The sequence below is a fragment of the Rhodnius prolixus genome, unplaced genomic scaffold (genome assembly GCF_049639745.1).
Source record: "Rhodnius prolixus isolate KJV_2025 unplaced genomic scaffold, Rpr scaffold_13, whole genome shotgun sequence".
Lineage (NCBI taxonomy): Eukaryota > Metazoa > Arthropoda > Insecta > Hemiptera > Reduviidae > Rhodnius > Rhodnius prolixus.
The window spans coordinates 5,636,440-5,646,742 of NW_027411583.1; the positions used below are offsets into that span (position 1 = coordinate 5,636,440).

Sequence of the window (10,303 nt, forward strand, 5' to 3'; positions counted from 1 at the left end):
TGCAAAATGAGAAGAAACCATATCTTAGGAATCTCAATGGATTGCTAAAGTGTTTAGATTATACGTTAGGTTAAGTTTAGTAGTAAGTTGGGCAGTGTGCCCCTGCAAAATGAGAAGAAACCATATCTTAGGAATCTCAATGTATCGCTAAAGTAATTAGTTTATAAGTTTAAGCTTAGTTGTAAGTTGGGCAGTATGCCCCAGAAATATGAGAAGAAACCATATCTTAGGAATCTCAATGGATGGCTAAAGTATTTAGTTTATAAGTTAGGTTAAGTTTAGTTGTAAGTTGGGCAGCATGCCCCTACCATATCAGAAGAAAACCATATCTTAGGAATCTCAATGGATGGCTAAAGTATTTAGATTATACGTTAGGTTAAGCTTAGTTGTAAGTTGGGCAGTATGCCCAAGCAATATGAGAAGAAACCATATCTTAGAAATCTCAGTGGATTGCTGAAGTATTTAGTTTATAAGTTAGGTTAAGCTTAGTTGTAAGTTGGGCAGTATGCTCCAGCAATATGAGAAGAAACCATATCTTGGGAATCTCATTGGATCGCTAAAGTGTTTAGTTTATAAGTTAGGCTAAGTTTAGTTGTAAGTTGGGCAGTGTGCCCCTGCAAAATGAGAAGAAACCATATCTTAGGAATCTCAAAGGATGGCTAGAGTATTTAGCTTATAAGTTAGGTTAATTTTAGTTGTAAGTTGGGCAGTATGCCCCTGCAATATGAGAAGAAACCATATCTTAGTAATCTCAATGGATCGCTAAAGTAATTAGTTTATAAGTTTAAGCTTAGTTGTAAGTTGGGCAGTATGCCCCTGCAATATGAGAAGAAACCATATCTTAGAAATCTCAGTGGATTGCTTAAGTATTTAGTTTATAAGTTAGGTTAAGCTTAGCTGTAAGTTGGGCAGTATGCTCCAGCAATATCAGAAGAAACCATATCTTGGGAATCTCAATGGATCGCTAAAGTGTTTAGTTTATAAGTTAGGCTAAGTTTACTTGTAAGTTGGGCAGTGTGCCCCTGCAAAATGAGAAGAAACCATATCTTAGGAATCTCAATGGATGGCTAAAGTATTTAGTTTATAAGTTAGGTTAAGTTTAGTTGTAAGTTGGGCAGTATGCCCCTGCAATATGAGAAGAAACCATATCTTAGGAATCTCAATGGATCGCTAAAGTAATTAGTTTATATGTTTAAGCTTAGTTGTAAGTTGGGCAGTATTCCCCTGCAATATGAGAAGAAACCATATCTTAGAAATCTCAGTGGATTGCTGAATTATTTAGTTTATAAGTTAGGTTAAGATTAGTTGTAAGTTGGACAGTATGCCCCAGCAATATGAGAAGAAACCATATCTTAGAAATCTCAGTGGATTGCTTAAGTATTTAGTTTATAAGTTAGGTTAAGCTTAGCTGTAAGTTGGGCAGTATGCTCCAGCAATATCAGAAGAAACCATATCTTGGGAATCTCAATGGATCGCTAAAGTTTTTAGTTTATAAGTTAGGCTAAGTTTACTTGTAAGTTGGGCAGTGTGCCCCTGCAAAATGAGAAGAAACCATATCTTAGGAATCTCAATGGATGGCTAAAGTATTTAGTTTATAAGTTAGGTTAAGTTTAGTTGTAAGTTGGGCAGTATGCCCCTGCAATATGAGAAGAAACCATATCTTAGGAATCTCAATGGATCGCTAAAGTAATTAGTTTATAAGTTTAAGCTTAGTTGTAAGTTGGGCAGTATTCCCCTGCAATATGAGAAGAAACCATATCTTAGAAATCTCAGTGGATTGCTGAATTATTTAGTTTATAAGCTAGGTTAAGCTTAGCTGTAAGTTGGGCAGTATGCTCCAGCAATATCAGAAGAAACCATATCTTGGGAATCTCAATGGATCGCTAAAGTGTTTAGTTTATAAGTTAGGCTAAGTTTACTTGTAAGTTGGGCAGTGTGCCCCTGCAAAATGAGAAGAAACCATATCTTAGGAATCTCAATGGATGGCTAAAGTATTTAGTTTATAAGTTAGGTTAAGTTTAGTTGTAAGTTGGGCAGTATGCCCCTGCAATATGAGAAGAAACCATATCTTAGGAATCTCAATGGATCGCTAAAGTAATTAGTTTATAAGTTTAAGCTTAGTTGTAAGTTGGGCAGTGTGCCCCTGCAAAATGAGAAGAAACCATATCTTAGGAATCTCAATGGATGGCTAGAGTATTTAGTTATAAGTTAGGTTAATTTTAGTTGTAAGTTGGGCAGTATGCCCCTGCAATATGAGAAGAAACCATATCTTAGTAATCTCAATGGATCGCTAAAGTAATTAGTTTATAAGTTTAAGCTTAGTTGTAAGTTGGGCAGTATGCCCCAGAAATATGAGAAGAAACCATATCTTAGGAATCTCAATGGATGGCTAAAGTATTTAGTTTATAAGTTAGGTTAAGTTTAGTTGTAAGTTGGGCAGCATGCCCCTACCATATCAGAAGAAAACCATATCTTAGGAATCTCAATGGATGGCTAAAGTATTTAGATTATACGTTAGGTTAAGCTTAGTTGTAAGTTGGGCAGTATGCCCAAGCAATATGAGAAGAAACCATATCTTAGAAATCTCAGTGGATTGCTGAAGTATTTAGTTTATAAGTTAGGTTAAGCTTAGTTGTAAGTTGGGCAGTATGCTCCAGCAATATGAGAAGAAACCATATCTTGGGAATCTCATTGGATCGCTAAAGTGTTTAGTTTATAAGTTAGGCTAAGTTTAGTTGTAAGTTGGGCAGTGTGCCCCTGCAAAATGAGAAGAAACCATATCTTAGGAATCTCAATGGATGGCTAGAGTATTTAGCTTATAAGTTAGGTTAATTTTAGTTGTAAGTTGGGCAGTATGCCCCTGCAATATGAGAAGAAACCATATCTTAGTAATCTCAATGGATCGCTAAAGTAATTAGTTTATAAGTTTAAGCTTAGTTGTAAGTTGGGCAGTATGCCCCTGCAATATGAGAAGAAACCATATCTTAGAAATCTCAGTGGATTGCTGAATTATTTAGTTTATAAGTTAGGTTAAGTTTAGTTGTAAGTTGGGCAGTTTGCCCCTACCATATCAGAAGAAAACCATATCTTAGGAATCTCAATGGATGGCTAAAGTATTTAGATTATAAGTTAGGTTAAGTTTAGTTGTAAGTTGGGCAGTGTGCCCCTGCAAAATGAGAAGAAACCATATCTTAGGAATCTCAATGGATGGCTAGAGTATTTAGCTTATAAGTTAGGTTAATTTTAGTTGTAAGTTGGGCAGTATGCCCCTGCAATATGAGAAGAAACCATATCTTAGTAATCTCAATGGATCGCTAAAGTAATTAGTTTATAAGTTTAAGCTTAGTTGTAAGTTGGGCAGTATGCCCCTGCAATATGAGAAGAAACCATATCTTAGAAATCTCAGTGGATTGCTGAATTATTTAGTTTATAAGTTAGGTTAAGTTTAGTTGTAAGTTGGGCAGTTTGCCCCTACCATATCAGAAGAAAACCATATCTTGGGAATCTCAATGGATGGCTGAAGAATCTAGTTTGTAAGTTAGATTAAGCTTAGTTGTAAGTTGGGCAGTATGCCCCTGCAATATGAGAAGAAACCACATCTTAGGAATCTCAATGGATCGCTAAATTATTTAGTTTATAAGTTAGCTGAAGTATCTAGTTTAAGTTAGATTAAGCTTAGTTGGATGTTGGGCATTACGCCCCTGCAATATGAGAAGAAACCATATTTTATGAACCTCAAGGATGCCTAAAGGAATTAGTTTATAAGTTAGCTTAGTTTAAGTATGTGCAGTATCCATCCTTTAGCTCAGAAGAATACCATTTCTTTGGAATCCTAATAGTGGATCTGACATTAGTTCATAAGTAGTATTTTAAGAAAATTGTTCGGAACAAATCGTTTAATTAGTTTCATACCGACTATAATAGTAATTTCAGTATACCTCATCTAATAACACTTTCTAAACTAACTTAAGTGAGCACTTCAGTTTTGTTTTGCAGACTGTTGAAGTGCTCTTGAAGTATTGGTATATGTTTAAATTTCACTTTTATTTTTTTTTGTACACTTAGCATTATTGGTGCAAATAAAGGACTTTGTTTCTTTTGGAACAGATAGAGTACATTTCCTGGCAATATATTTTTTTAATTAATCTGGGTTTTAATCCTAAAAGGAAGGTTGTATTTAGGTAAAAGAGTGACATTGATTAGAAGGAGGAAACGGTTGAACAGGTTGATTGCGTTCATTGGTTATTGGGAATCTTATCGAGAAGGTTTCATTTCAAATTCGTCCAAGGATGGTGATCTTTTTTAGCTAGTATTGATAGCATTCTGATTGTTTCTACATTAATAGCTTCGCATTCAGTCGGAAATCTTTAGGAGTTTAATTACTAATAATTGATTCACTTACTTTTACAAATTTCTATCATAATCTTGGGTTCAATAATAATTATAATTCCACTTATTTTTCATTTTCATATTCAATTAATATGGTGTAACTAATAGCATGATAATAATGCATGAAAAACTTAAATCATTTCACTAATTGCATGTGCACTAATCACTTAAATGAATACTTGGAATTATAATTATTTAAAACATTTTAGTGGTAACTATTAATGTTTTTCTTCGGCTTTTAAGGCCAACTGTGAATCAATTGTACAGACTAATAAAATATTGTAGTAGGTTTATTTCGCATACACATTCTGCACAACACTTCGTGACAAAAAACACTAGCTCCGATTTTACACATTACACGATTCAGTTTTTTTAATTTGTTGTTTCTAGGTTGTTTTGTTAAATTTCAGGCTGAGGTTTTAGTTGTTAATTGTCTTCCAGTTGTTTCTTGAATTTCGTTTTCTTTGTTGGTTTTGCGGACTTGGTTTTCTCCAAGTCTGTATCTTTTTGTAAGTCCAATTACCCACAAGTCCAAAAACCCTTTTTTTCCGAACGCCTTTCTGATTATCCCTCTCTATTTCCCTTATTTCCCTATCCTATACATAATCTAGAAATCTAGGTTTACGTCATTCTAGTCACAGGTCTATGCAGACAGATCTTCCTGTATTTCCCTCAGTCACTTAATGATTTATTAACCCTATTCCCTTATCCTCCAATTTTGCCCAAATCCATTTTTCCGAACTCCATTATCTGGAGTTCTATGTTACCCAATGCCTGGTTAAAAGACCAACTAGAATGTGGATGTGGGTAGAAAGGCGTTCTTTGGGGAGCGAAAACTGATCTCTACCTCCTCGAGGTGCTCCCCGGGCAACTACTCCCGGGAGTAGGCTAACAGAGGCAGTACACTTTTCAAACCTATTAAATTAAAAAATTTTCCAAATTTAATTTTTCCTTTATAAATACAAAGATGTTCATTAATGATAACACCTCCCTTAAGGGGGAAGTGGACTAGCCACTTCTTCAGGGAACTTGGCGTCCCTGCGGGTACCCTAGCCCTAACTTACACGAACAATTCACGTTCACCGAAATTTACGCGACGTATTTACTTGTTTTTAAGCAATGCGAAATGTTTATTCTCTTGAAAGTACTACAAACTATAAATTATGACAGTTTTAAGAGGGTTGTAGAATATAAAATTTTTATCTGGTGCAGCATTACGAACGTTTGAGATATCTATCTAGAGACGAAGCAGCAATGATATGGAAGCCAAAAATCTTTAATACGAATTAAGTAAGTAAGAAGGTATAGAAGTGAGCCAAATCCTGACACTCAGTGAAGTGGAAGTCAAACATCGTTGTAAAATAATTTAGTAAATTTATAGCTAGCTATAACTGTGATGCAGTGGTGTGAAAACAAAACAATTTTGTTAACATAAGTAAGTTTTAGAAAAAAAGCTTAAATTATTCTTGAAACCTATTACTGTTTAGTTGTTAGTTATAAGATAGTTTAAAGAAACGGTAATTCCAAGCTGTGATGAGGACAGCAAACATCGTTCAGCAATTAAGGTCATTAGTTTCAAATAATAGTTATAACTCTGATGCAATGATGTGGAAACCAATATTTTTCTAAAAGTAATTTAGTTAGTTTTATAAGAGAGTTATAATCTTTATGAGGTGATGTGAAAACTGTGTTATCTAATAAGAAGTTATATGATTCGAAGCTATGCCTACTTTGATGTCTGGCTTGTAGTGGATAAATAGACAATGGTATCTACTTTGAATCTACAATATTTTACATTTGGGAAAATAAATAATTAATTAAAAAAATTCTTTTATTTAGAAATTCTCATCCAAGTAAAAATAAATTAGTTCTAATGAGGCTGGGTTTTCCTTTAAATGATGATGTTATAGATTGGCAAAATGGATACGGATGAAGGACTTGAATCGTAATAGTCCTACAAATATTTTGGATGTAATAGAAGATGGCTTAGCGGACAATGGAGAAATGAATTAGTATTACACAATTTGGTGTGTGTTGAAATTGGTTCTTTCGTGGTCGCAAAATCTTATAGTTGATGTTTTTCTCTATTCTTTTTTTTATTAAAATGTTGATTGGATCTATTGCTGTTTATTCTCGTGTTTGCTTTGAGTCCTAGTTATTGAATTGATATTCCAAAAGATGATCCGCATGGACTTAGAAAATAAATCTTTCCTTCAGTCCCTGACCCAGTCGCAATAAATATCGATTGATTAATAATCCCTGCTAATCTTCATTGGTGGGGAATATTTTGGGAAGCGGATTTGTGAATTCTTATCGTTACTGATCCTCTATATTCTTCCTTAGCATTTATATATTTTGTTAATCTTCTGGCACAGACTTTGTTAATTATTTGTGCATTTATTAATCCAGGAACTCATCAGTATTCTACCTTCGTTTTAGTTTTTCTATTAATAATATCGTGTTGGAGTTTCGTAATGTTGATTAAGCTATTCATGTCATAATTCTTAGTGAATCTTATAAGAGCTAGGCCGTATATCGACCTAGGTACACTTGTACCCTTCGGACCTTTAAAATGTTATTTATAAAATGGCGTGTTAGATTATTGCCAGTTTGAGTCATTTGTTTTAATTTCATTTTTTCAGCCAAGAGGCTGTTTTTGAGAAAGCAAGAGTGAGAGAGAGTAAATGAGAAAGATATCTTTTTTTAATCATGCAAAAGAATTGCATTAATATTCGGGTGCTTCTTACCTCCAATACCACAAAGTCGTTGACTCTCATAATTCAATATTGCTTAGATTCCGAGTTATTGGAACTGTACATTCAGCTAATCTAACACTGATTGAAGGATTTAAAAATCAAATGGTAGCCGATAATATACAAGTTGATGTTTGTGATGAATCGCGATTTAAGTATGATGAAAGTACCATGGGAATAATAGTTCTGCCAGGAAAACATTTCATTAGTTTTCTTAAAAATTATATCCAAGCTAAACCTCATCAAATTGAAAGCTTAGAAGACGTGAAGTGTTCAATTTATGCCAGTAGTCGATTCTTTCATTAATGGTAGGTAAATCTAATCGTTCTTCAGATCTCAGAGAAAGACATTATATGCCTTACTTCTTTAACTGGATCAGTATAAAAAAGAAAGCACAAGTTAAATGGTTTTTACCGACATTCCTAATGTAAGGTGAAAGTGAAAATAGAGAGGGAGCAAAAAAGAAAACTCTTCAACTCTTCTTGAAAATTGGAATATATTTTACAAAACAAATAAATATAATAATGTTTTAAAGTAAAATATGGCAAATGTAGTATCAAATGTAATGTAGTAATGTTGTCACTAAATGTTTACATTATTTTTAAAAAATTAGAAGTTAGTATCTATAGCATGTAAAATATTTGAAACCACATTAGCTGCAGATAATAAGTAAATGGGTAATGTCTCTATTTATTTTTAAGTCTTTCAACTGTTTAGCTTACAGAGCGATAAGAAGGGACTTACAAATTTGTACACATTTAAATTGGACATTTCTGACGAATTGTTTTTTTCTTGAAAAAACATACTTGCTGTTAGATACGTACTTGAAATCTCCCTTCTACAAACCACAAGAACCCATCACTTTTAATCACAATATGATAATTAAAGTATTCTTTGAGGAACGTTCAGAGTAGGACCCTAAAGCATTCCAAAGTTCGATTTTTAATTTTTTTCAAAGAACTGGGAAGGATTTTAATAATTGATTTCCTTATTCTAAAAATATTTAAAAATTTGAATCAATAAATTAGTGTTGAGAGATATATTACACTAATTTTCCAGTTTCCCAAAGTGAGCTACGTTCTCTTGAAAAATTGAACCAAAAGCCACATCTCTTCAGCTGAAAAAGTCGGGATCACAAAATATTTTTATTGTGCATTACCGTTTTTACTGCGTACATTTTTATATTCAAAATTATAAGGAAAACAAACAAAAAGAATTCCTTGTGTCTGACAGCTTGTGAATTGTAGCAAAAATTAATCGTAAAATACTCTTTTAAATATTTTCTAAAACTAATAATATCAAATAGTTTTAAGGAAATTAAGGCCTGTAATAGGTACATTTTAAATAAAAAAAATGATAAAAATTGGGCAGTTCTTTCTAACTTTTAGACTCTAAATTAATTAAAATTCACAATACTAATACTAAATAGAATAATTTGTATTATACATATATTTGTCAAATATTTAAATAAAATTGGCAAAAAAAAAAGGATTGTAAGCAAAAAAGAGCTTCTGAGCAATTCTACATTCTGAATCAAAAGTTGATATTTTGGCCATGTTTTAAATGTTAAAGCTTTTTTCCAGTTTGCAGAGCACTCCAGCGGTGACTTTTGGAAACTTACATGTTTGCAATAACCTTCCACTTTTATCAGTATTTTGTTGGGGCGTAATGTAGGTGTAATTCGTTCAGTCTGTTATTATTTTTTTGTTTTTTTATTTGATTTTTGGATGTCATAATAACAGAGCGTCATTAGTTCAGTGTGATTCATCAAGTGCATGTATTTCTTTGAAAGCTGCAGGAGTGAAGAATTTTGTTGATGGCAAAACTTTCCTAGAAGTTTTATTATTATTAAAATATTTCTATTATTATTGGATGGATCCAGGGCATACAATATAAATAAACCACTGCTTCTAAAAGATTTGTGGATTTTATAACAAACTTCTCTTCAGTGTTGAATTTTTATTTTTGCTGTTGCCAGAAAAATCTTTTAAAAAAAATCAGTAATTTTCTTGTTAGTCTCTGGTTCTATTGTATCATTCATCATGAAATTTCTAGAGGTTTTAGTGGCCAGTGGTTAACAATAAAAGGCAACAGAATCATTTTCAGAAACTCCTGATGAAAGCCTAGGATGGAGGAATAATTTTTAAAAAAAACATTTATTTTTTGAGAATCTTTACTTCTTAATTATTTAGATTTCAGAGAAGATCTTACTTTTGGTGTTCCACTATTGATCTGTGGATGGGATGATTGCAAACCAGTGTGATCCATGTGTTGCTAGCTTTCCTTGGAATTATATTAATGGGAAACATTTTCTTGAAATAAGGTTTGTTTTACAATTATAATTTTGCTTTTGAAAATAAGTATAATATGAATTTTTACGTAAAACTTATTATTCGTAAGGTGGAGGTAACAACAGATCACAGATTTATAGCGGTAAGAAATTACTTTTTAATTAAAGATGATTCTGCAAGACTATTAATTTAAGAATTGTAAATAAAATCTATCGATAATTTTGAAGGTGTGGGTGTTGAGTTATTGGTTAAAACGAGCGAGAAAAATGGCATTGTAATATAAATTACTTTACGGAAGGATACACAAGATTCAACTAATGCTAAAGGTGACAAGGGTTATGCAAGAGTGTATTCAAACAGGGTATGTAGTCATAAAATATTCAAATAATTAAAATTCCTATAATATTCTATAAAGTTTAATTGTTTAGATTCGTAAATCACAAAATTAATTGATCAGTTAATTGAAGAGCTTCGTCGCCTTCAAGATTTCATTATTACAAGGGTTGCACTTGTTCCTTACTAGCAATAGTAACATTCATTGATACAAAATTGTACGGTACGAAATTAAAGCGGATTGTGGGGTGAAACTGATCACTGATTTGGTAGCTCACTAATCTGAATAGGATGTTCAGATATTTGCAATGTATCCGTTTTATGAGACAGAAAGAAGAAATACATTACATAAAGACACTTAACATGGTAGGCTCTCTTTACAAAATGATAAATCGAATATTAACTTGAAAATTCAAATATTTAATTACGCAACGAAAAAATAAGTATTGATTTGTTAAGTAACTGTTAAAGTAAATTTAAATTATCAGTATAAATAAAATTAACTAAACTTATTAATAGCATTAAAAAATTTATACA

At 32.4% G+C, this 10,303-nt stretch overlaps 1 long non-coding RNA gene across 6 annotated transcripts in view; it reads left to right on the top strand.

The window, feature by feature from the left end:
- Positions 1-10,303, top strand: part of LOC141447998 (uncharacterized) — a 274,234-nt gene that overhangs the window by 256,838 nt on the left and 7,093 nt on the right. For 2 of the 6 annotated variants that reach the window (XR_012454759.1, XR_012454762.1), the window contains exons 1-3: positions 8,762-9,465; positions 9,543-9,575; positions 9,661-9,794. This is a non-coding gene — a long non-coding RNA (uncharacterized lncRNA). Of the gene's footprint in view, positions 1-8,761; positions 9,466-9,542; positions 9,576-9,660; positions 9,795-10,303 lie in introns of those variants that run through there. The other 4 variants (XR_012454761.1, XR_012454760.1, XR_012454758.1 and 1 more) reach the window with 4 other exon arrangements.